The following is a 27,505-nucleotide window of genomic DNA, read 5'->3' on the forward strand; positions in this document are numbered from 1 at the left end:
GGGAAAGATGATTTTCAGCACTTCGGAAGGTATGTCAATAAACCAAAGGTTAGGTTCTTTCATATACCAACAGTCAGTGAAAATATGAGAAATTCCCTCAAAATTCTAAGAATCCATTGCAGTGGACAGCATCAGATAATCTTAATTGGGTAATATCTATCAGTTTTAATTTGTTCAAGCTTATATGCACTCAAGTTACTTATGATAGCTTTTCTCAGAAGTGACTTGAAATTTAAAGCAATAACAGAAATTTGAATTAGGCAAGGAAAACTTCAGCTAATAGAGTGACATGTTATAAGTTACTGAGAAATGTGGTCTTGCAATAAAACGTCATGTGCAAACCTCCTAATTAAATGTGTTGCCTGTTGTAGTAATACAAACCAGACAGTGAAGTTCAGCTTATACAATGAAACCAAATTTGATTTTGTAAGTCTGTGTGGTTGAAATCTCTGTTTTATTAGGTAATTTCATTAACAGGTATTACCAAAGAGAAATGTACCTCAGTCTTCCATGTTTCAAAGGGTAGTGTTCCCCAAAGAACTTTTATATACACCCTTCAGGGATAAATCCAAACCAATGTCCAGTGTTCCCTGTTAAAGCAGATTCCTTCATTTGAAGAGGTAGGGACTGGTACGACAGTGATAAGTGCAGTTATCCACAAGGGATGAAGCAGCTCACTAGATCTCACCATGATTAACATGGAGTACTTCCTGTATGTTATTTTCAAAACCCACCTGTTGGCCTTCCTGGATCTTCATGTCCACATAGAACTTCATTTTGCATCGCTTTCATTTTTAGCTCCCTGCTTGTATGGCTGTGCTTGTGTGGTACTCATATAAAAAGAGAGACTTTCAGAATGGAGGAAAGAAAACTGCTTTTTGAACTCTTCTCCTTTGTCACTGTACAACAATACATGCACTATTAAATGTCAAGGCATTTGCCCAATGCAAAAGAATGCCCAAGTTTGTCCTGTATTTCTTGTTCTTGCTCAGTAAATCACTCAGCCATACTTTTGACCATATTACACAAACCAACTACATTGCTTAACAGCTTGGAGTGGTGTCCTAAGCCCGTAGAATAGAACAGCTTGGAATGGTGTCCTAAGCCTGTAGAATAGCCTATTTTGATTGATTGAGAAAAGGCTGATATAAGTAAAACTCCAAAACAAAACGCTGCCCCCCAAAAATGCGAAACTTGTCATAGTTCTATAGTTCTGTTCAATATAAAGTAATAAGTTGAATTATCACATAACCTTTTATATAATATATAAATTTAGAAATAGAGCTATAAGTATTGCAGACTCTGGAGATATAAATTAGTTTTATGTTTCTTAAGATTACTTAGGAATACAGCCCTACGGTGTTATTAGGAAAGTAGTTCTTGCTGCCATGTATTAGGAGGCCTTCATGAAACTAAGGGGCAGAATACAATAGTTACAGCAAGAGGCTGTCACATAAGTCAGCCACAGATCAGCTTTTCCTTTAAAAAGTGTTATATATTTATAAAGCAACATCCAGTGATTACTTTAAAAAAGGGATGTGGAAAGTACGGTTTTGTCTACATTCCTTGGCGTGGGTTGGTTTGCCTTTTTTTTTTTTTTTTTTTGTAGCTTCAGGGGTTTTAGGTTTACCTCAGGGTAGATACCAAATCTGAAGAATTCTGAAAAGGTGGCTATTTCTTCATAGTGTTTGTCAATAATTCTAGGCCTGCTATTAGGTTGATTCATGTGTTCTATTTCCAGTGCAAAAATGAATCAGTTTTTTGATATTAACAACTGCTTTTCAGTAATTTGAGATACTGTATATTAAAGTCTGTCACCATGTTGTGGTGGCACAGCTTAAAGAGGTAGAAATGTCAATAACAGGTCCAAAAAGTAGCTCTGAAATGGTCTTTGAAAACTTAGCAGCAACTTCCTGAAGTGACAGGTAGTAGCACAGCAAAACAAGAAAGCACGTGAAAAGAGAGTAATTCAAAATGTTAAAAGCTTTTGAAAAGATTGAGGAATAAGGACAGACTCAATCCTGTGGTTTAACTGAAAAAGTAAGTATATGCTTGTGTGATTTTGACAGCAATGAAAGAGTAGCTGCTCAGTCAGTAAAAGATGTAGGGAATACTGGCCGGTGAGGGAGTAGGTATCCACGTCTCGTCCCTGTTCTTTTTATAGTTTATGGTATGGGCTGAGCTATAAAGCTGAATGACCAGGTTTTAGAAGGTTCCCTGTGAATGTTGTCCTTTACCTTTAAATCTTTATCTTGTAATGCTGGTTTTATTGGAAGCTTTGCTGCTTGCTGCAGTGGAATGAGGAGTTGGCCTCTGAAGCGGTATGTTGTATTTCTGACGTGCTTTAAAACAAAAGGCTGATCACCATCCCCACTGCCTATCAGCTGCTTAATGTGCTGCAGGTCACACTGTCACAGGGTTCATGTCAACTTAAAGTGTCGTGGCTGGCTTGCTCAGTGTTTATTTTTTACTCGTGTAAGTCCTCTGGGGCTAGCAGAATTAATCTAATGGACAAGAGCATATGTGAGAATAGAAATAGGATCAGCAATCCACAAAATCTGGTCTTTGTCCAATTTAAATGAAAGATAAGTAAATTCTTAAAAGGAGGGGTATTTTAATTTTAGTTTTGCATCTTGAGTGCAAAGGAGTCCATGGGGAGCCATGTACATTTCTGATTAAGTAGAACTCTAGCTGTAGAACAAAATTAATCAGTTTTTCACTGAGCATACTCAATAGTAAGGAATATACTTCAAGATCAGCAGTGTGAGGGGCTACATAATTACTCTGTGGCTCTGTGCTCTTTAAATTTTAAAATTATGGTAATTATCACATTTTAAATACATTTTATAGGTTTTAATGTTAAAAATACAGTTGAAATACAAGTGAAACTGATATTGAAATGCATGAAAATAGGCTGCACTCACTAATTTCATTACTTTCTGGTCTTCCTTTAAAAGTCCTAAGATATTTGGTTTTCCTGCATTTCCCATGGGTCACTTTCCTTTTGCTTTATTGAATAGATTGCTTTGGATATTGGTTTTCCCAATATTAAGCTTTTGAAATACCATTCATTTCTTCCATCTCGTCATTCCTTATTATAGCCACAGTGTATCAAACTAAGGGACACTCTGCTTACAGTATTTATGCCTCAAACATTTGTGGTGCACTGAGGGGTTCAGATAGTAATTTCCTTTTACATTAATCCTGGTGTTAGAGGTAGGAGTGATGTTCTCTGGTTGCACTGAACAGTCTTAATAACCTCATTAAAATATTTATTTTAAAATTGTCTATTTCAAGTCAACTCACAGATACCTTTTGAACAATGCTTCCCCTGCAGTGGAGTTAGTCACTGGTTGTGTCATAAAGGTGACACTGGTTATTCTGCCATTTGGGGGTTGCTGTTCCCCTGCGTGCAGTAGCCTTGGAGCTACTTTTAGTGGCATTCTCTGTGTGTATGTGGTGCTTTGAAACACGTTTCATTACATGAGAGGTCTTTAAGCCAAATGCTTAGTTCTAGCAGCTGTAAATGGTATCACTTTACTGTTTAAGCAGTCTGCTCTTGGGACATTAAGAGCACTATCATTTTACTTTTTGAGTCACTGTTCAAGTTTGGCCATTGAGAAATAGTATCAAATAATGAAGGGGATGGGATCCTATTACAGCTTAATAATAGTGGAACAAGCAAGCAAACAAAAACAGCTAAATAACCCATTTCTTTTTACAAGATTCCAGTTATATTAAAGACTTACTATACTGTGGTGTGCTACTTAAGAACTAGTGATAGTCTCAATGTTTCAAAGATACATTACTAGGATCTGAGTAGCATTGTGAGTTAAAAGGAATGAGCAGCTTTTGTGACTGGGAGGGTGAGCTGATTACAGAAAAACTAACCACCAAAGACAAATTAAAACTTTCTAATACTTGGTCTAAATAGAAAAGATTCATCCAGATACATTTAACATTGAGTCTGCAAACCAATAGATTTTTTTGCTCCTAGTTGGAGGGCTAGTTTTAAGATTTGGGAAATCCTTCTGTTACAGCTGTCTGAGCAGTACTTTGAGATGTAGTTATGCAAATCTAACAAAAATTAGGATCTCAGTACTATCTTTGCTTTTTAAAATTAAACAAAGGAAATGCTTCTACTTGAAAGATAGGAATTGCTTCTCGTAAATCCAGACATCAGGAACTGAAATGCTAGATCCTTAGAGCAAGGAAAGTGTAAGAAATATTAAGAAGCATAGCAAAGTTTCTACAAAGTCAGTATTTTGTGTCCAGTTGTGAGTCATTTGGTACTTAAAAGTTATGTAATACTGTCAATTATGAATACAAATCTAGGGGAAATTTTAAGGCCTTTCATCAAAATTTTAAAACCATGATACCCTAAGGATTAATTCCCTAAGGAAATATGAACATCAATAATGATGTATCTGCTACTGACCTCTGAGAAAATATAAAAACTCCAATTAAATTGCATCTGGAATGATTGTTCTCACCAAAAGGATCAAAAAGATGAAAGATGGACTTTGTAGAAGGGCAGCAAGGTTTCTTAATTTGAGTTATTGCAAGGGCATTGCATGGTGGCTGTGGCAGCTTTTCCATGCTCTGCCCAGGCCCCTTGCTCCCAGCAGCACTGCAGCTTCTCTCTACCAGACTTCTTGAGGGAAAGTCTTCCCATATCTGTGCCTTCCCACCAAGGAAGTCACCTTCTCACAGACTAGTCCAGCAAGGAACTTCTTAGGTAATACAGCAAGACAGCAGTTAAATCTCTGCTTTTAGTGGTTGTTGCTAGAAGTTGTTGGATGATCTGTGGGTGTGTTTGCCAGTTTCTGCATCGTTTTTTGTTTTCATTATTTGATTTGGTACCTTTTAAAAGCTTATGTATTTGACCTCTATTTACTGTTTGTCTTAAATTTTGTTCTCCCTCTGCACTTGTGTAGTCTGAGAGCCCTACTCCTTCACCCCAGTTTATCAAGATTGTTCTTTATTTAAGGTATTTAAAACAGACATATAGGAGCTGAAATACTAGGCAAGCTGGTAGCACTGCAAGTCAAGAGTTTATAGTCATTTCAATCATGTGAAAGATAGATTCAAACTTTGTCTGAAAAAGTTATATGTGTGGTTTTAGATAGATGCTGGTAGAGTATACCCCACAACGATTTGTGTGAATAGCTACTAAGTTTTAAATACACACCCTTTCACATGCCTTGTATGTTATGAATGTATGTTAATCTTCAAATGCAACTTATCCTTGACATTATCAGTTTCTTGCTTTATTTCTTTTTGAGTTCCATCTGGAATTTTTTTTCATTGAACAATCTTTTCCAAAAGTCTTTCCCCTATAAAATAGTCTTTCCACATAACCCTTTAAATTGAAACCTTTTGTTTCCTGTCCCATCACACATTTCTTTAAAGTGTATTTCAGGGAAGATTTTTTTTGCTCCCAAGGTGAGAGCAATTCCAAACATGTTTGATAAAAATACCACTGGGACTGAGTCTGAGGCTGCCACTTAACTTGTTTCCTTTTCCATTGGAGTTTTACCTCGTTTCATGATGTGTGGACTTCTTTCCCTTCCATTCAGGCTTGACTGCGGGGGCATAAGGATCAGAAATGTCATTGTGGTTTATTATTATTATTTTCATCATCATGGGAGGTAGTGGAGTCACCTTCCCTGGAGATGTTTAAGAAAAGACTGCATGTGGCTCTTACTGCCATGGTCTAGTTGACAAGGTGGTGTTTGGTCATAGGTTGGACTTAATGATCTCAAAGGTCTTTTCCAACCTAGTTAATTCTGTGATTATTATCATTACTATTAAGATTTGTCTTTTCCCTTCACTTCTCCCTTTCAGAGAGGTGTGGAATTGGACTTAGCAATCTGTCAGCAGTGATGTGCATTTTTCTGTCTGTAGCTGGAGCTGTGTGTTGGCTCAGACTCAGAACGTGGGAGTTGCTGCTGTGTGGGTGGGGTGGTGCCCCTGTCTAAGCCTCCTGCTGCCCCTGATGGATGCTCTTCAGTGGGTGCATTGTGTGCTGCTGTCGGGCATCCCTATCACAGGGGGCTGCTGCCTCTCTCCTTCATGAGAGGAGAGCACTTTCTCTTTTTGAAATGAGCTCTTGTCTTGCTGGGCATCTGCCCAGGTGACTTGTCTAAACTGTGCAATCTCTGTGTGACTGAATAAGCCTAGAGCAGGAAGTGCTGAGGCAAAGCTGAGGTTGGACTAATGAAACTCCTGAGAGTGGGCAAGGAGCTTATTTAAAATATTGTCTTGCCCTCTTTTTGATTAAGTTCCTTTTTTTAATCCCACTCCTTTTGTTTGTTGTTGTGATTGTTCGCATCATGTCCCTTAGGCCCTAGATCAGTGATGTTTGAAATGCAGAATTGTATCTTCTTCTCCCTCAACTGATAGGAAATTATTTGCTCAAAAGAACCAAAAAGTAGTGGTTTTAAGAATTTTATTTCCACATTAAGCACCTCTGCTATAGATCAGAGAATTCGTTAAACTAGACTCAATTTGTATGTTTAATTTCAGTTTATCATTAGAATGTTCTCACTCAGCTGGAAACTCCCAAGCTGGAGGAACAGACCTCCACTGTTACAGCCTGCCTGCCCTTTCATATATTAACATTTAATATTTATACTCCTGTGTGAGCTCCAAAGTCAATTCAAGGCTTCTTAATAAAAGCAGATTTTGTCCAATGTGAGCAAAAGCTCATGATTGTCAGTGTGAAGTGTTCTTTCTGAAGTGTCAACAAAATGTATTTTGGCACAGAGGCCAGGTTGTTGAAAGCTGAGGGTTCGCAAGAGGCCACGGTAGAGGTGAAAGGAGCCTCAAGTGTGGGATGTCAGGGCTGTGGGAAGCAGAGGCAGGGGGCGAGAAAATTCAGTGACTGGGAAAGGGCATGCAGGAGTCTTTCAGCAGAGAGGCCTGGTGAGGAGGAGGAAGAATCACTTGGATCTCAGTTTTCCTCCTTCTCTTCTGTATTATCCCCCACTACTTGCTAGAATATTCCTCCTGACTGTATTATCTTGAACCTTGTGGGAACAGACAAGTCAGGGTCTGCTCATGGGGCAGGAAATTGAGGGGCTAAAGCTGCTCCTGCTGCTGGGGGAGGATCAGGCAGCACACCCTGGGAATAGGTTTTGAGTTCACACTGCCACTGAGGTGTTGGGAGCAGGGCAGTGGTGTCAAGTTGAGAGTGAGGGGAAGGCCCTTGTATAGGAAAATACTCTTTCAGCTGTCCCTGACAGCTGCTTGCTTTGTCTGTGGGATGGCTTTGCAGGACAAGGTTCTGACTTGCTGCATTTTGTTTGTACCAAACCAGGGATAATCTGCTGTTTATAATTATCTTCAGAAATTCTCTGATTCCTCAACAACAGGATTTACAATAGAAAAGGTAATACTTGCTCTGATCCCATGCATTCTGTCCTCTCAGGAGCAGGAGCTGTGGGGAGATGGAAGGATTTCAAAACCTAGGACTGGAATCTGAATGGTGCAAAGTATCCCAGGGCTGAGTGCCTTCAATTCCCATCAGTTGCAAGTTATACTGTAATATGAGTTAATGGGTTATGAGCAGAGAGGAGTGGGATTCAGCTGTTAGTCTGAGCTTCTGCACATAGTCTGTAGAGGAAGGGCTGTACTGGAGAGAAAGCAGATCTGTGTGGCTAGAGGAAAAAATTCAAGGAGGGGATCCTTGATTTTTTTTCCTAGGTTGTGTTGTGTTTCTCTGGATTGAAGCAGCACTTTGCATGAGGTGGTGAAGCACTTTACTTGTCAGGAAGATGAAGCATGAAACTTCCTTATTCCCACCCATTTTGAGACATAAGAAGAGAAAATACATACATAAGAAGAGAGAATAAGGTAAGAGTCTACACTACACTTTGTGCAGTTACTGTTTTATCCTTCAGGATATGGGACTGGAGTCAACTTCTGCTGTGTTCATCTCTCGTGCCACAGCAGGGAGACAGTCTCCTTTGCCTCTTCATTACCCACAAAACTACAGTGGGCAGGAGGAAACACAAGGCTCTTTTGTCTGCCTTTTTTTTTTTTTTTTTTTTTTTAATTTTTGAGCAAGGCTCTGACTCAAAACTTACTATTGAGAATAACTTCTATTAGAACCTGAGGCTCCGTACTGGCAAGTAGCATCCTATTACTAAGGAATAACCATTTCTACAGGCATTAAGATTGCTATTCAGCTGTTCTTTTGTCTCTATGGCAACTTTAAGTGTAACAACAAAGCAGTAGGTGATGTTGTCAGCCAGAAATCTGTAACATTCAAGTGATTGTTGATAGCAACAAAATGGATGCCAACACGGGGTCACGGCCAGTAATTGATACTGCGCCTATGGCTGAACTATTAACAGCATGGGACATTTTGAAGCAGAAAATACACCAGAAAAGTAAGGTTGATGCAATTGGCAGTTTTTATAAATTATACATGAGGTCCTGCTTTAAAATTCAAAACTGTGGTTTACCTTCACTAATGGAACAAATTGCATGAAAAGTGAAGAGCCTTGTATGTACAATTTATGCCACCTGGAGAGCAGCTCAAGCTTTCTTAGTTTCTTGATGGAACAGAGAACAACAGCTCCTTTGGAAAAGTGGGGTCAGTTCCTAAAAGGGATAAAAGTTAAAGGTCTCATCTAACTTCAGTGTTGATCTGAAAAACGAAGTATGTTAAAAAAGAAAAAGGAATGCTTTTCTTAAAAATAATAAAATAAAAAGGGGTTGGGGTGGAATTATCATCAGTTTTTGATCTTAATGTCATGGTGTCAGGGATTTGGAAATTTTACTGACATGTGAAATTGAAAATAATTCATGGGGAAAAGCCATGAGAAAGTCAGACTGAACACTGCTGAGACTGGTGCTGGAAACCAACTATGAGAGAAAAATTTTAAAAAAGGATGATTGATGTTAAAGCAGGGAGAATAGGAATTATAGTAGTTTTTATGTAGAGACATGCTAAATAAGGAAATCCATTCTTAAGAAAAAGTAGTGATGGGTGTGCTAATGAAAATAAAACTCTATTATTTTAAGTAATTTTTGTCTGCTATTTGACAAATCTATATGAACTGCTGGTGCTGGATGTACGGTGGGAATTCTGCCTCTTAATATGTATGTATGCATGCTGTCAGTGGAGTGTGTACCAAGACACCTTTTGGAATCTTGAATTAGCTGAATTTGAGTGCCACTTTCTCCAGTTAAAGTATCATGTTAGTGCTCTGTATTTAGTAGAAGTCTCACCTCATTTACTGAATGTGGGATTCCCCATTGTTGGAACTGCCTGGTATCAAAGAAGGCTTTTCTCCTCTATGAGAAAGATGGAGGATGGAAAGTGTAACCAGTTGTTTTCAAGAGCTTACTTGGCAGCATCAAACAAACCCTATTTTAATGCAGACAAGCAGAACCACTTCATTCACTGACAACAGCACAGGATATCATCTGATGTCTCTTTTAGACTTCAGAGAACTGGAAAGATACTCATGTGGTTCTTGGTTACCTATAGCTCCACTTACACCTGCTTGTGCCCTTCTTAAATGAAGATATTAGTGTATTTTATTTAATCTGTTGTATTCTAAGAGTTTAGCCTGCTTGCACCATGAAACACATCCAACTCTTGCTGAAAGTTTGATTTCCTTATTTGTTTTCAATTGTTTCAGATACAAAAGCTTTCTGAGAAGTCTTTTGGTTTTCAAAGTGCATAGATAAACCCAAAGCATGCATTTAATTCAAATAAAATAATAGTTTTTTAAGTTCCCAGTTATTTAGACTTCCTTAACACTCTTAATGAAACTGAAATTCCAATTTAGATCATCGTCAACCTTTCATATGTCAACATGTTGTGTGACAAAACTTAAGCTGAGATCTTACAGTATTTATTTTTTTTTTTTTTTTTTTTTTTTTTTTTTTTTTTTTGCTTACAGCTTCTGCTGCTGTGCAGTTTGAGACCAGATCAGCTTAAGGGAGCAATGCAGCCACTGTTTGGTTAACATTGGAACATTTCAAAGGAGAGCATTGTTACAAGCTATTTATTACTTGGTGTTAACAGCTCCCTAACGGGCTTGTGAAAAGTCCAGTATTAGTTTGAATGAACTAATGAAATTTTTGTCTTGTTTATTTTCTCCTATATTTTTTTTAAGTTTATACAAATGCGTATCTTTCAAAACATGGACCACTTAAGAAAGTTGTCTTTGTAGTCAGCACTGACATGGCTCTCTACAAGGGATCTCTTCCAGATCATGGTTTGAGCTTTGTGTGAAGCTGCAGTGATGAAAAGTGGAATAGTTTACAGGAGCAGGCTCTCAGGACAGCAGGCCACCATGGGAGGGTGGGGACCCTCAAGGCAAGGTCTCCTGCTTTGCTGCAAGAGCTACCAACTGTGGGCACGTGGTGCTGAGGAGAGGTGCCAGTGACATGAGGAATAGTAAGGCACCCTGCATATTCTACCAGTTCTGCTGTCAGCACATCACTGTGATGTCAGCAACTAAGAAAACTTGTGCTTGCCTCTCAGCTGAAAGGCACTGCAGAGAAATTCACAAGTGTCTTGATTTTGGTAATTTTTACTTTTTACCTACTCATTCATTTTTCTCATACATTCTGTAAAGTAGTACAAGATGAGAGGATGGTGGGAATCTATTTAAGAGTGAAATAAGTTTGGGGAAACGTTCTTGATGAGATTCATTGATATGGGTCCCTGGAAGTGGGGGTTTGTAGTTGCAAGGGCACTTAATGAAATGAACGTTTTTTTTATGAGAGACTGGATAACAGCAGCTCTTGAGACTGACAGGGTCCTTTTAGCACAGTGGTTGTAATGCAGGTACTGAAGGTTTCTCTGTACCTGTGTGCTCTCCTGAGAAGGACAGCTGTGTATGTAAAGGTGCCAAATGTATGTCTGTCATAGGAACTGAAGGCCACCAGGTAACCTTGGCCTGGCCTCAAACTGAGCAGTGCTTGCTTAAGTCAGTATCCACACAGGCTCAGTTCTGTGAAATCAAATCTGCTGACTCGATCAGTGAAATTGTATCTCCCATTTTATATCCCATTTTAGTCCTCTTCCCTTTGCTTGAATCTTTTGGGGAGCATTTCTCTTTTGACATGTTGTATGTGTTAAATCTCACTAGTTCTCTAAGTTGTTCAATCTACAAGCAGAGCTATTACTGTCCTTAAGTCCAGCCCTATAAACTCTTCTGAAAACTGAAAGTTGCATATAGTATTTTTTGGCTGTGATTTATCACCAGTGACAATTTTCTTTGCAAGCCAAATACATATTTATACTTTCATAAGTATAGCTTTTCCAGCATGAGTAAAACATGGAGCAGTGGGATTGCAGGCCTTCAGGAAAAGGTGGTTGATATGTCTATATTGCTCTTACCAGTATTAGACAGAACAGTTCTTTCAACAGGTAGTTGCTACTGAAGGATGAACCTTGAAATGCCTAAGCAATTGTTATAATTCCATCAATTATTCTGCATAATTAACAGCTATGATCTTTCTAATTATTTTCCTCTATATTTTCTTTTAAGTAATTAAAGTTCCAGACTATGAGCAAGATCCTGACACTTGTCATTATTTTCTATTTATTCTGCAAATATCACATAATCTACTGGTCCATTCCTTTAACTGTGTCATGTATTAGGGATTTTTGTAGCTTCTCGTCAACAGATCTGTTAAAAGATATGATTTTTTTTTTTTTGAGATACACACATGTATAGAAAATAGACAAAATTCCATGTAGCCAGTAGCACTCTTTTTTTTTTCCTCTTCTCCTGCCAGCTTTTCACTTACCTGAATTTCTTTTCCCCACTGTTCTGAGTGCTATTTATAGTAAAGTGATTTTCAAATAACATGGTGTTTGACTGACATTGTAGATTTAAGGTAGAATTCTTGGTTTATTTCATCTAGATGGATTGGATGACTTGAGATTGTCTAGCCTTACTTTCCATGACTCAATGATCAGATTTTAATCAAAATCCTTTGATATATGTAGTAATGATAGCTGAAAGTTGCCATCACTCTAGAAAGAGTAAATATAAATTCTTTGGTAGATATCTTGCTTTGTTGCCACTTGCACAAATCCTAATGTCCCTAAATGAAAGCTTTCTGCTTTTTGCTGATTCAGTGCACATTTGCATGCAAGCTAATTGTTACAGTAGATGTAAGGGACATGGCAACTAGCAGCTGTGCTCAGGGTGTTTTATCATGAACTTTTGCTAGGAATGCATTATGGAAAATTAGCATTTAAAATCAGATCCAACTGATATTTAGGAATAAAACTGTAAATCTTGTATTTACTGCAAAGATAAGCAATGCTGCTTTTGACTATGATGCATGTTTGTCCTTCATATGAAAATAAAAGTGTTCCATGACATAAAGCTCCCATTTTCATTACAGCTGTGGAACTTTCCATTTCATGTGCAGTGGTAGCATGACTCTGTACAAATTGCTTTGACAAAAATAGTATTTATATAAAGTGGAAAATTCCACTTGCAGAGTGAGAGGGAATCTTAGCAACCTTCTTTTCCCAGGATTTGCAACTGCTCCTGTACTGAGAACTACTAAACTGTTCAATTGTCAACAAACCAGATTTGACAGAAGTGTAGACGTTTTCCTGCTTTACTTCTCCACAGGAATAAGTACATAATTCCAGAGTGACTCTGTTAGTGTTTATATTTTCTTCTGCACTTCAAGTAAAATAGACTGCAAGTACCATCAGAAAATAAAAATGCAAATTTGAAACAGAAATAAGAGTTCTTGTTTCTTAAGCTAAAGCATTTTACTGCTCTATACAGAGAAATACAGAGCTATTTCTTTATATTTCTGTGTTACAGTGTTAAGCTTTTGACAACTCTGTGGGGGAAGGACCCTCTTTTTTCCTGTAAAATGGAGCCAATAAAATACATTGCATTGGGGTTATCATTAATGTTAGCTGGTAACATACGCTTGTGGTTTTGTTTGCTTCTGTTATATTTTGTTTTCTTGATCTCTTGATCAAAACTCATGATAAAACTTTCTGAAAGACATAGTATCCTTGAAATGAAGAAAGGCCATGCTTGTACTTCATAAAATAAAAGTTTAGCACTGACTATCAATACCTTATTGCAAATTGTCTTTAACAACTACAATCATAGTACCCATTGCTGGTCATCTAATCCTCTCCTTGCCAATGTGGAATTGCTTCTCTTGTACTTACAGCACTGTTTTATTCAGTCTTGATACAAATGCATGTGCTATTGAGAATCTCAAAATCTCTTAGGAGATTATTTCGGCACTTTGGTTCAGCTAAAAAAGGCTGCCACCGTGAACATTAAATATCTCTCAGAATAATCTTGGTGTCAAGAAGCTTTCCATGATATTCAGACCATGTTTTTCTCACATGTCTTTATTTCAATTCTCTCTATTCTCCAAAACCTTTCAGAATTCTTCACCTCAGAAGTCTTTTAAATACCTGTACCCCCTCTAGCCTCTACATCTGTCGTGTATTGTTCCAAGGGTGTCCATATTTAACTTTTTGTGTTTTCTAGACTTCCCAGAGCTTGCTTTGCCTCAGTCTCTTTTCAATTTGTAAATGCTTTTCCAGTTAAAAGGTACCTGCTGCTCAGCACAATAAGCTTTATCAGAGATGGACTTGTGAGCCTTTCCTTCATGTAAAGGATACATGGATAGTTTGAGTTTTGTCCTTCATGCTGTGGCTAGGTTATTAGGCTGCTATTAGGCTTTTTCTTCCTTCACCTTAATTGCTACTCTGGCAGGTCAATCCCTTGCTCTTTCCACTCAAGTATTATTTGGAAGCACATCAAGCGTTTTTACTATTTATACCTTTTTTTTTTATTATTTCTCACTGCATGACCAAGGGCACTAAAGATCTTTCAGACTAAATGTCCAGATATTTTTATTTTCTATAGTTTTTTGTCTAACTCTGCACCACTGCCAGATAGAGTGATTTATTAATCTATGCCTAGCCTAACATATGAAGGGTGGTTTTAGATTGATTTGCAGATTTTCTCCAGTGTTATATTTGAACATGTATGTACAGAAATAGAAGTACTGGGCAATGCTCATCATGTTCAAACTGCTGTTCTTGTAGGCACCAAAGTTTGAAATCTCAATGTTAGCAGAAGTTTTCTAATGCTTGCCACACTGGAATCCAGTTGCTCTTACAATTCCTTCTTACTCCCATTTTAAGTTAATTTTTCTTATCCTTCATCATGGATCCCAAGAATTAAATACTTTGCTGCAGGTGAGCACTCATGTTACAGGATGACTGTTTTTGGAGAATATGGAGACATATTTCCTCTTCTTTTCATGTTGAATGATTGCTCTTCTGAAGTCCTTTGTTGCAGACAGTGCTGTTAAATCTGGGGGAAAAAAGAAAATGTTTATGGCTGTTTTGCATTCTGGCTCCGGCATTGTCTAAGGACATACCTGTCTTTTTTTTTTCCCCAATTGAGGCATCTGTCATGGTACTCAATTCATGTGTATACCGTAATTCAAATGTGTATTCCATAAGCACTTAAAATATGTGGCATATATTTCTGTTCTTTTATAATAGAAAACATATCTGATGATTAAATTTCACTTTGCATGACTTTTTTTTTTTTTTTTGGTGTAACTTTCAAAAGTGTTTAATAGAAGATATTTGAATTTCATGTCCCAGGGAAAAGGTGTTGTAGCAGGCTGAATTTCTGTGTTGGCAGAAAACTGTAAGATAAAAAGCTGTCTTTGAAAAGATGGTGAAATGGAACTTAAATTAAAAAAAAAAAAAACAAAGAAAACAAAACCCCGAACCACCAAAACTTGGTGCATATTGGCATCTTTGAGGTATATTTAGAGTAACTTATATTTTTCTCATAAATCTAAACATTATCCTATTGACAAATAGACTTATTCTTCCACTCTGACTACACTTTTTCAAATGTCAATTTTCAAAAGAATCTTTTTCTTTGGAACCAACTAGGGTCATCATGCATTTTCCTGGTCAAAGGGCATAAAAGCAAGTTAATGCTTCTTTCTGCTGACAGACATACACTATAGTAATTGAGGAATTTCACCCAGACTCAGATCAAATAGTTCCACAGAACTGTTTTGAAAATTCTGGAAGAAGGACACAGAAATTACAAGGGTGTAGGTACTACCAGTGGAGGTGGAGGGAGATCACTTATGCTTTTCTTGGAGGTGACTGTGTTAAAAAAATGTGGGCTCCTTCTGTAGGTGATTGAACTGCAACTGCAAAACTTAATCAACTGCTTAAGGAATTCCAGCTCCTGAATTAGGGACTTTGGTTAGAATCTGTAGGTTATATGGCACTGAGTGTGTTCTGGGGTATGGTTTTACTCTGAAAGGCTGTATCTATTGGGAAGATGCGTGGTATATTTTAAACCCATTCTGGAATGTGTGATGAACTGTGAAACTATTTCTGGTGTATCCACAGAAACATACCAGCCTTGACCTTAACTAAGGAGCCAGTGTTTCATCCCTCTCTTTGCAACCTTCTCTTGCAGATTTAGCATGCTACTGTAGCAGATATTTATGTAGGATGTTATAATTCAGACATCTGCACAGAAATGGAGGGAGAGTCCAATAGATGTGGTAATAGATAGAGGAGTGGGTGAGCTGTGATGCCCTCCCCGCATCTCCAAGCCATTCTGCATGACTCCCTTGCTGGGTTCCTCCTACAAGTGCTGCTCTGTGGAATGTCAGTTGTTCACCTCTTTCCAGTCAGTGTTGGCAGGTTTCATGTCCTCACTGGGTTCCTCTGTGCAGCAGTTTAAGAACTATTAGTGAGCAAAGAGCATGTAGCAGTTTCTGTGGGTGTAGTATCAAACTGACTGCACAAAACTGGTAACAAATACTTTGGTACCTTGTCTTGCTATTGCTTTGCACTGGGAAAGGTTCGCTATAATGTCTGACCTGGTAGCTGCTGCTTCTACACAGAGCTCCTCCTTCTGAAGTTATTCAGCCAAATTTCACACTTGTACTGCTGCTAATCCTAGTGATTCTCTGGACTTAAAAGGAATGATGACAGATTTGCACCAGGGTAACAGATCCATGTTTGAATTACTTGCCAGAGTTTTGTATATCACACATCACAGCTTAGGTCTTAGGTTTATAAAAACAATCTTGCTTCTCTTAGTTTTGTAAATATAGCCAATTAAAAGGGAAAAGCAGAGGTATACTATAGATAAAGTATTTCAAAGATTTCTTTGTGTCTAAACGTATACTCATCAAGTGCCTTCAACTATGACTTCAAAATCTTACATGAATAATTCTCCCCCCAAAGAATATGGGTTGCATGTCAGTGTTTTTGCTCTCCCTTTTGCTGGGAGTGGCATTATAGCTACTAGAAACATCACTGGGGGTGGAAGCCATGCCTTTGCAATAGCAGTATTTTTTCTTCTTTGTGCTTTTTGCCAGTTCTTTCCACTGCAAAAAACCAAAACACCCTTTCTTTAAGTTGTATAGTTTCAACTCTGATTGTTAAGTTTTGAATAATTTAGAAAGATAAAGTCATATTTCAAACCATATTCTTTCTGTGAAATGTGCATTGACTTTCAGTCAGAAAATCCTCTCTTCAGTCTTCCCAATCACAAAGTATGAAGTGAGGTTAAAGATGTGTGGTACTGTTGAGAGAATTAGTAGGAATGTTTAAATATGAATTTAAAGCCCAGTGACTGGGAATTTAAGCACATTCTTAAATCAGGCATCAGAATGGGGAGAAAAAAAAAGTGAAGGGTTCATTTCTTCTTTCTCAGTACTCAGAATTGTAGGCTCAATTATTTACAACAGTACATAACCAGTGATTTAGAAGTGAAAGGGAAATAAACTACCTGTTCCAGGAGGCCAGCTGGAGTCTTTCTGCTGCTTAGATTCATCTTTAAACTAGCATTTAGGATACTCAGTATGAAGTACTGATTATTGCTTTTAAAATTAGAATGAAGTCTTACACTTATTTTTAAGATTGGGGAAAGCATTATTTATTAGAACTGAGGGGGAGTTGCTTTTAGTAGAAAAAAAAAAATGACAGAATAGCCATCTTGCCTGGTTTTAAAATTACGCAGCAAAATGTTGCTGCATGATAATATACCAAACAACCAGTACTGAAAGCAGTTCTGAAAAAAGGATTGGGTAGTTTTTTTCTGTGAGATATCCTTACTGGGATATTTCTTTTTATCAAGCATACTGTAAGGGTTTGAAATTTCTTCTAAAGAAACCCTAATAAGAACACAGCTGCAAACTGTCTCATGGCAGAGGCAAGTTAGGAAATGTGGCAAGAATAATTTGGCTGAACTATAAAATTCTTACAGACTCAAGCAGAAAAACTGTGTGTAGAGGTAGGAAATGGAAAGTGGTTTAAATTGCTAAGAATGAAGAAAGAGCAACATGAATCTGTAGGAAAAAAAATAGAAAATAAAATGAGACTGAAATAAGCATCAAACTTAAAGAAATCTTTCTGTAAGTGCACTTAAAATACAGAATACCAAATTAAAAGGTGAAATGTTATCGTGAAAGATAAAATCAAGAAGTTTGGGTTACATGGTGCCAATTTTTAATGACTTTGTGTTAGAAAGATCAGTTGTGTTCATGTGAAAGTCATCAATATAAAGTAAAAAAGCCTGTAAGACCAGGTCAGAGTGTCTCGATGAACCAGAATCTTCAAAGCTCTGGCTCTGACAGGCAGGCCAGAAGGACACTTGCATGGACGAAAATACAGATCGGTGGTACTTGTAAAGAGGTTCCAGAGCAGTGAGAGAGCTGATGGGGTCACAGCATTTTAAAAGAGAAGAACAAATAGACTGACTTTAAGAACTAATAGGTTATCTTCCCTTTGAAGAAAAGGAAACATGAATTATGCCAAAGTATATGAAGGAAATCAGGAGCTGAGTAATAACCAATGCAGCACATGAGCAGGAATCACTGTTCCGTGAATGCAGCACTGGATTGCTGTGTTCATAAGGTGAATTTGAGTTAATGCTGCCATGTTGTCAACTTAAACAGACACCATAAGAGAGAGAAATAACCAGAAACATGATGTGGCAGGCATGAAATTTGACTGTTACACTGCAGGAAAGATGAGGGCTAGTTCAGATGAGACAGGATGAGAATAAGATGCATTGGTGCTCACAAAATTTTTCTTTTCTGCTGTCCCCATCTTGGTACTCTTCTGTTTCACAACCATGACTTCAGCTCAACCACACTGGTCTGCTTGAAAGCAAATTTCTCTTTTGTTGGTTTGTGTTTGTTTACAACTGGTCTGATTCCCTGTGCTGGCTCAAGGGGAATGTTAAGACCAGAGGGGCAGTGGGGCCAACCAGCCTGCTCCGATGTTGTGATGGAAAGTAGATGCAGGCTGTATGACACATTTCTTAAAAATGCTTTCACACTTCTGTTTATTTGTCTTTATTTTCAGCATAGTGTTTGATTAATTACATTTAGTTTATGAAATAAATAATATTGAAGTGATATTAATTAGTCTCTGGGAAACTAGAAGAAAAAAGAAGCCTTTTTTTGAAAGGCTTGTATCAGTTGAAGCCCTATTAAAAGTCAGTTCAAATATTTTGGTAAAAAAATTCTTTTTCGGTCCAATCTCAATTTAATTTTAACAGAAACATTTTGTTATATGCTGCTTTTCTTTTTTTGTGGTTTTTTTTTTTTCTTCCTTTCTGAAGGTAAGCTGAGGGTAGAATTGTGAAAGTTCATGTCATGCATTCTTTGAAAACATAGCAGGATCAAAAGTCTTTATGTACCAGCCATGGCAGGGCTGGAGCACTGCTGCACCCCAAAGCAGAAAAAGGTTTTTAGTCAGATACAGTGTTTAATTAATGTTCAATAACATCGCAAATGTGGCAGTCTGTGCTAGCAGATCTGTTAATTTGAGATCTATTGTCTTCATTCTCCCTGTGTAATAGAGGATAGGTAGCATATATTGTAGTTTTATAAGTTTTCAAGTTCTTACTTATTCATCAATGCTGACTTTGAGAATAAGTAAAGCAGTGCACCTTAATTCAAGAGAGAAAGGATTTGTGGACTTTGATCTTCTAAGTGCCATGACCCCATGCTGTCTGTAACCCTGTGCTCTGAGGTCCCCTTTCATGAACTCTTTAAAAAATTCAAACAGGCACTGTTTCTTTTCATTTTTTTTTGTTTCCTTTTTCCCCCAGAAGTTATTTAAAATGCAGTTCTGTAGCAGAAAGCTAGCTAGTAACCCTTTTAATTATAAGAAAGAATAGCAGGGAAAATGCCACTGAAATTCTGTTTTATCAGTCTTTTAGGTTATATTTTAATGTTGTATAGCAGGCTGCCCTCCCTCTGGGGTCAAGTTGCAAACACTCACATAATCACAAAATCACAGATTATTCTGAGTAGGAAAGGGACCCAGAGGGAGCATCAGAGTCCAGCTCCTGCCCCTGCACAGCACAGCCCCAAGAATCAGGGGGCACATTTCAGACACCTGGGGTGCTCTTCTCACAGACCATCAAAGTTAACACACAATTACAGCAGCCCAGGTTTGTTCAGGCTTGATAGTTTCTCACTGTTTCACAGCACCCAAAGTCACAAAAGCACCATGTTGAAATGAAATTATTATTTACTTCTGAGTCTTAAGCTGTGTATATGTGTATGTGTGTATGTTTAAGTGCTGCAGAGGTGGTGGATTATAATCTTAGTGATTTAAATAAGCATCATGGCACTGATTAATAGTGGGAAGCCTTTATGGGACTACATGGTCTGTGTTTTATTATGTCTTTTGGTTTGCTAAAATCCTTCATGATTGTGTGGTCATAGCAAAAACATACGAAGCTTCTGAATATTGTGAGGCAATATTCTAAACTTGTAGTATCTGCCTTCCTTTTGTAAATGGCCTAAAGAACTTTAGAAAGCTAGAAGAAAAATGCAGCTCTTGTGCTCTTCCCAGAGGCAGGTTCAAGTACCTTTCTTTGTATTTTTAGATGAGATAAATGCTAAGTCTGGCTCCTACACTCACTTGTGGGGTGAGGTCTCTGCACTTCTTGTTTCCAGGTATGGTGCTACAGGATGCGCTGGTAACTTGTAAAGCTGGAACTCTGACGTGTCCCTTGCTGTGGCTGTTCAGGAGCGTGGGCTCTGAAAAGAAGTAGATGTAGTATGGCATCTGATTAGGAGGAAGTTGAAATCCTCCAGGAAGTCCTATGAAGGTGTTTTTGTGGCTTTAGTTGGGGGCAGCAGGTAGACGTGTTTGATCTCTTTTGGACAGGTGCTTGTATGCTGCACGCCCTATGCTGTGGGACAGCAGTTAAATTCAATGTGGAACATGTGTAGACTACATGGACAATATTATGAAGGTTTTTAAATCTGGCTTTCTTCCCTGTATCACTGTTTTTTATTTGTGAACAGAAAGATAGTGGTGCTTCTAAAAGCATGTGCCTAGCTGTGGAAATGATGGCAAGTAAGGGGAAGATTGTGACTGGTATTGTGATGGTTTGGAAAGAAAAGGGGTAGACTGAATGTACAAACATCTTTTGAAATTTCTGAAAACTAAAAAATTATAATTGGAAGGAAAATAGATTTAATTTGGTGGAGACCTGGGTTTCCAATGCCAGTATTTTCAAGAGACCTCTTTGAATAACCTAAATTAGTTCTTGCTGCAATCTTTTATGTGAAGGATATGTAGGGAGCAATACAAATAGAAAAACTTAGAAAACAAGAAGCAACTTGGGTGACTGTATTTTCTAGAGGAGATTGTGTATTATGTGGGAAAAGCAAACAAGGCATGAAATTCTCTGAGCTATGATGACTTGCAAGAGACTTGGAAATTGTCTAATGTGGTTAAGGGACTAGACACATTTGTGAGGGTGTAGACCCCTCCTACCTTTGTGCACAGCACTGCTGTGCTGGTGGGTTGGCATACCGAAGTGCAGTAAGGAGCAAGAAACCAGCTGCAAACCTAAATCTGTTTGTCCAACAAATAACAAATGAATCACCCAGCAGCGTTCCTGGTGACAGACTTGTTTGGTTTTTGTGGATAGCAGCTCAGTACCTCCTGAAAGAAAGTCTGTGCTGAGGATCACTGAAGGTTAGATGATGACCTCAGTGGTGCCATAATCATGGGTAAGAGTTGGATTTTGAGAAACTTTATATTATATGAGAGTTGAAGAGATAACAGACTCTAAAAAACTAACTGCAATTGAGTGCTTTCCTTCAAATTATGAAACTTTCAAGGTAATATATGTTGGGCTTTTTCACTCCTGTTCTTTGTCAGGGATGCTTCAGTTTGTAAGAAAACCTGTGTTTCCCGTACTAGAAGGGAAGGGAGTGCAGTGCTTTATCTGGGACAATTACAGGCTTGATGCCCAGCACCAAAGAATACACACTGAGTTAAAAAATGGAGACTGTTACAGAAGTTGCACCAGTCTGTGGACAAGATTGTGACTTCAGTAGGTATTACTTGATGTGTTTTCAGTTAAGGGTGACAGCAGAAAAGCAAACACCTTCTCTCACTGCATTTGGGTTGGGATAGTACAAAAGGCAAGGGTGGGGGCTGGTTTAAATAAATCAAGAAAAAGGATCCTAAGGATTTCAGAAAGATCTCCATTAGTCCAGATGGCAGAAGAATAAAGAGCTGAAAAAGATGCAGCTGTTTTTTTCTTTTATACTTGGAAAGCTTCAAAGTGAAAACAAGTCCAAAGCAATGTTTCCTAGAAGCAGGTAAGAACAGAGGAGGGGGTAATGTTGCTCACTCAAGTCTGTGGAGACCAGAGGGAGAAACTTGAGCCAGGCAGGAGATTCGGAGAAACAGAAACAGGGATAGACTGCAAAGCTCCAGCTGACCTTAATGCAGGCCAGAGCATTGCATTTGTTAATAGTTGTTACTGTTTTATTAGAATAAAGTCCAGCTTACTGAGCTTGATTGTGTTAAGTCTTGACATGGCACTCTATTTACCAAACAAATGGTCTGGGTTGCTTTAGAAGTCTAGAGAACTATCTCTTTTAAGAAACTAATAGCAAATATTCCACGGTATCTATAGATAATAGCAAATTGCAGTTGTACTCCAGCCAGCATGTTTCTTCTAAATATAGTAAAGGATGTTTTGTAATTTATTTAATTGCTTAGACTTGACAAGGAGCCAGTGCTAACAAACATGCTTTGATAGCAGTAGAGTGCTTGTGGCGTTCACTTGGCTTGGGAGTGTAAATACTGAGAAAAAACGTGTGGAACAGCGAAGAACAACGGCCGTAAAGTCTCGGCTGGTCGCTGTGCAGGTGTGCAAGTCCTGAGCCACAGGAACACAGAGTGACATCTGCATGAGAGGGGACAGGAGCATGAGTCACACATCCTGCAAATCCAGGAAGGACAGAGCTCTTCCTGATGTTATGATCAGGCAATTGTAACACAGTTATTTAAGGAAAATGCAAGATAATATGTTCCTATTTATTGGAACTTCACTTTACTAATTATTGGCCTTCACTTCCCACTCCATCTGTTCTGATATCTTCCATAAAAAACCTGTGGGGATTCCTGTTGTTATTGAAAACTATTAGAAAGGCAGTACAACTGCAAGAAGAATAAGGTTTTTTTTTTTATTAATTTTCTAATGCATTTGTCTCTAAAATACTGAAATTCCAGTTTCCTAATGTTTTGTCTCTATCTTCCCCCTCCTCAGCTCCCCTGTCCCCAGTAGACATCATTATTTGTTCATGTACATGATTTTGATACACTAAATGTAAAGATTAAGGCAGTAAGTATTGACACAGTTTTTTTGAGTATTCATATTATCATAACAGAAATTTTCAATATCATTTTTTTCATTATCTTCATATCAAGTATGTACATAATATTTATGATCTACAGTCTACTTTTTTTTTAATGACCATCCTTCAGTCATAAGGCATTGGAGATGGAAAACAATTAGCTAGGCAAAAGGAATATTAACAATTAATGGAAGTCAAAGTAATCCCAAGTAACTACCTGATAGTTCAACGAGGAAGGCTCTGATCCAATGAAGATATGCTTACTTGTAAGGTTTGTTTTTATTTTTAGAATTCTTACGTGAATAACATGCAATATAGGGCTATACAACTTTTGTAAATGAGTTGCATATAATCATCAGTATTAGATAAGTAAGTGCTGGCTAACTTTTTGGATTGACTAAATGCCAAAGCTTCCATTCATTTCAGCAGCACCAGATTTCGATTTATTTTTGGTGTTGACCTAGTTGGTGGAAGTCTACATGCATTTGAAACATAGAAGTACCCCATTTCAAGGTATCAGATTTTATACAAAAGGAGAATATGGAATTCTGATTGTACACCTTTATAGACCATTCATTTCTATATGGATAATAAATAGATAATAATGGAAATACTAACTTCATGGTCAAGCATACTGGAAATCATGTTTTAATTTTTAGCAAGAGAATTATTTTCATAATCTGACATATTTTTTAGGTAAGTCATTCTTGAGCGTTAACAGCTTAAACTGTACAATATACAGATAATTTGTGCATTGCAGTGAAGTTGCATCAAATGCCTCTGGGTTTGCTGAAACATCTACTGAAAAAATAACCTCCAAATGGAGTGCAGAATATTTGTCATATCATTTTGTACCCATATGTTGCTGTGGAAGGCTGGACCTGGACCAGTGCTTTCCTATCACTTACTTTATGAGTGTTCCATGGAGGGGTTCTTCTTTAGTGCTGTTGAGTAGCCATGATTTCTACACTAGTTCAGGAGCCTTTCCTTGTGGCTCCTGAAAAAAACAAAGCAGCACATCTTTTGAGGATTCACCGGGTTTTATTTGCCAGACATGGATGGGTGTGCACAGCTTGCTTTTCAAATTCGTTAGTAAGCCAATGGAGGTTTAACTATTCCATTGGTGCATGAATAACATTTAGGAGACGCAAACACAGTGCACTCTCCAGGTTTTAAAAGATGTGTATCACTAGCTCTGATGCTAATCATGTCGACTCCCAAAGGACCTGTATCCTCATTCATTAGTGTTTTAGTTGGTGTGGTGCCCAGGGAACAGAAAACTTGTTAGCATTTTTCCTATTGTCATCTAGGGGCTGTGCCATATCACATATATTCTGGGCTTCTGCTTCAAGTTACTTGTAAAAATAAGTGGCATGGATAGTGAGTTATCTCTTAACATCACATTAATTTGGGAAAATTTGTTGAAGTAATGGTCTTATCTCTCCATGACTTCTTTTGACAGACTGGAATCCATGTGAGTGTTGTAGGTCTCACTTCTCATACCACCATATCATAGGGAAGAAATGTTTGGTCTGCTGAGTGAAATGTGGAAAAAATCTATTTAAATTCTGTATTTATTAAGCTTTATAATATAAGAGGGGTGCATGTGTTAATATTCACCTTCAGCAGTATTATTAGTGGGATACTTCTAGAATAGAATTTGATAGATTGAATAGAATGAAATCAAAGTGTTTTGATTTCAACACCTGCTGTTCAGAAACTCTGAATTACTTTACTTGCACTTAACTTGTTTTTATGAATTTATCTTAGGCATAAACACCCTCTAATACCCATGTATAGCTGTAAGTAAACAAACAAAATTAGAAAATGTCTAAATCCTCTAAACTGATCATACTGAAAAGGAAAAATGACTAATACTAAGCATTGTGAAATATCTCAGGCACTAGTGTCTTAAAAAGGCCCAAACAACAGAGTGTTGTGACTTGCAAGTGATTGATTTTTACCTGTCAGGTATGGGGGAGAAAACCTGTGGTGGAAGCAGATCTGAGGCATGATGCAATGGGGGCATAAGATAAAAAAGGAAGAAAACTGTTGATTTTTTATCATGTAGTTAGGTGGAGGGATTTTTATAAACATCATTTTTTTTCTGCATATCTTTTCATAAAGTTGCATATAAGCAAGTGTAGGAAAGTCTTGTGTAAGTTGGGGTTTTTAGCAGTGCAGGGGTTTTTTTGGGCTTTTTTGTGAGCAATAGAGCTGAAGAGATTTTTATTCAATATGAAAGCCCTAGGTACTACCTCTGACTCTAACCTGTCTGTGAAACTGGATTTTTGAGCCATGCAGAAGTAAATATTTCTGAAAACGGTGAAAGCTTCCTCTGACAAATTAATAAACTGTACTGACACTGTAGGGTCCCAGAAAAAATCTCATAGGTGAACACATGCAGAATTGTCTCAGAATCCTTTCAGGGAGCTGCTTCCACCTTCTGGAGCTCAGAAGGAAAATCCTGTAAATGGACATGACTGAGGTCTAGAGACAGGGTGGCCATGCACACTCTGGCTGCAGTCCATAAGTAGTTCAGCCAATGTGGGCAAAACAAAACGAGCAATTTGTCATCCACCCTCAAAGGGGTAGTGTTGGCTCAAGCAGTGTCTCAAAAACACAGTTCTAAAAAGGTGAAGGGAGGAGAAAGCTCAGAACTAATCCATCACACCAGTTTTATTGCTACTGTTCTGGGGCCAGATAAGACTACTCAACATTACTGTAGAAAGTAAAGGTTCCTCATGGCTGAAAATGGTCAGACAATTCGGGGATGAAAAAGGCAGCACAGCCCGTCCATAAACTGAAAACTGCTGGTGTAATGCACAGAAGTAGTGGTGGGTGTGACTATCTCAGTGTCCCTTTGGAATTTTCCCAAATACTGTCAGTGGCTCAAGTTAAAACAAATGCAAACATGTGCAATCTGAGGTGGATGTAGATTGTCCAGTGCATAGAATTTTGTCACCCAAATACTTTTATGCTGTCCTGACAGTGCATCAGTTACTCTTCCACTGCTCTTGCTCTGAGTATGGATGGCTTCCTTGGGTGGGAGGATTAAAATACTGTAGTAACATCTTTAGGTAATAGGAAAAAGGGAGAGACTTGAGTATGCTTCAGATTTCTCTGTAGTTGCTTTTAATGAAGATGTTGGAAGAGAATGCTTTCAAGTCTGGAATATAATTAATTTCTTTAAGTAAGCTGAAATAATTCACAAAATATGTTTTATATGAGCATGTTTTGTGATAGAATTGGGTTTTTTGTATAATGGTCTAATAGTCACCCAGATCTGAGGAACTAATGAGCAGGTATTAGTTCCTCACTTTTTTACACTTTTTACACTTTCTTTGTGTTTTTCAGTGACAAAGAAAAGCAGCTGGTGAGAAAATCACAGAGGTAATAGTGTCACAAATAGTTTTCAGGAGGTACAAAGGGTGTTGTGTGCTTAGATTTGACTGAACTTTGTAGTGACTTGCAAGAAACCACTTTTACTTGAAGAAGAGGAGTAGTGACTGTTCACCATGGCCAAAGTGAACTGTGATTCCCTCTGCCAAAACTGCAGTCGTGCTAGTCTTGAATTCTGTGGTTTTTCTGTGAAGCTGGAAAAGTGGGTGGTTGCTGGTAGAGATTCTTCAAGTCCCTGTGTTGCCTGTCCCCTTGCTGGCAACTCACTCCTGGGGACACATCTTGCCACAGGAGTGACAGATTCAAGACCTTCCCATTGATCCCCAAAAATACCATATGCATTGCTTAATCCACTGCCCCTTATTTGTTAGAGGTGGATTAAATTCGGGTAGAGATGACAACCTTTCCTAACTTCTGTAGAAACATCAGTGTCCCAGTGCACTGCAGTGTATGCGAACGTGGCTGAAGAGGAGCAGCACCTGTTACACAGGGACTTGTTTTTTCAGACAAATATGTGTAGGAAGAAGAAAAACTTTTAATCAAATGAGTCATTTTGGATCATCTGATGAGATGAAAACCTGTTTTTCTCCTCTTAGACGAGGGTAAAAGGGACCAGTGAGGATCAGTGCCTTTTGCAAAGTCTCTCCACAGCTTGGATTCCCGGGACATAAGATAACTCCTGCTGTAGGAGTCAAAATTGAAGTTATAAAGATAAAATACTGATTAACATATATGAAGCTGAAATAAGCAAATGCCTTTACAAGAAAGAGCAGTTATATTTATTCCAAAGATATACAGGTAGTTTAAAATAATCTGAGTTTGACATGGTAAGTTGTCTTTATCATTAAAATGCTAATGAAATGGTAAACATCTGTTAAATTTATGAAGATAATGAAGCTTGTCAGCAGCATTTTTCTTGTTCCAGTATTCCTGCTTAGTTCAGGTCTGGATACAGATTTGCTGGAGTAGTGGCGAGAATCTATCTGACCCTTGGGAGCAATGCCAGTGTAAAACTGCCCTATTGCATTTGATTTGATGATTTTGTCATGAAGTGCTTCTCCTTGTAATTTAGGTCACCTTTACCTGATAATTCCTTCAGAGGCTTTCAGAAGTGGGTCTGAAGGCCAAACTTCAGTCCAACAGGGTTGTCGATAATTTACTGGCAGTTGTTGAAGTAGTAAATTGGCAAACAGAATGAACAAATTTTTTATGATTAATGCCTTCACTGATCAGTCTGGTAGGTGTGTATGTTTTCTGTTCTGTGTGGACTCCAAATGTATTCTGGTCTCTTGGTCATAAATTACTCTGGCAGCAGAAACACCATGGACTGCAAAACTGCAGAGAGATTTCAGATGTCTTTTTCACATGAAAGATTCTGTACTCAAGG

At 38.0% G+C, this 27,505-nt stretch overlaps 1 protein-coding gene across 6 annotated transcripts in view; it reads left to right on the forward strand.

Annotated features, from left to right (window-relative positions):
- ZNF385B (zinc finger protein 385B) overlaps positions 1–27,505 on the forward strand; it is a 165,459-nt gene that overhangs the window by 79,070 nt on the left and 58,884 nt on the right. The window contains exon 1 of one of the 6 annotated variants that reach the window (XM_017735812.1): positions 7,708–7,857. The exons of the other annotated variants lie outside the window; for them this stretch is intronic. The gene's annotated coding sequence lies outside the window, so the exon portion shown is untranslated. Of the gene's footprint in view, positions 1–7,707; positions 7,858–27,505 lie in introns of those variants that run through there. 6 annotated transcript variants of the gene reach the window in all.

The sequence above is a fragment of the Corvus brachyrhynchos genome, unplaced genomic scaffold (genome assembly GCF_000691975.1).
Source record: "Corvus brachyrhynchos isolate BGI_N302 unplaced genomic scaffold, ASM69197v1 scaffold255, whole genome shotgun sequence".
NCBI classification, from domain to species: domain Eukaryota; kingdom Metazoa; phylum Chordata; class Aves; order Passeriformes; family Corvidae; genus Corvus; species Corvus brachyrhynchos.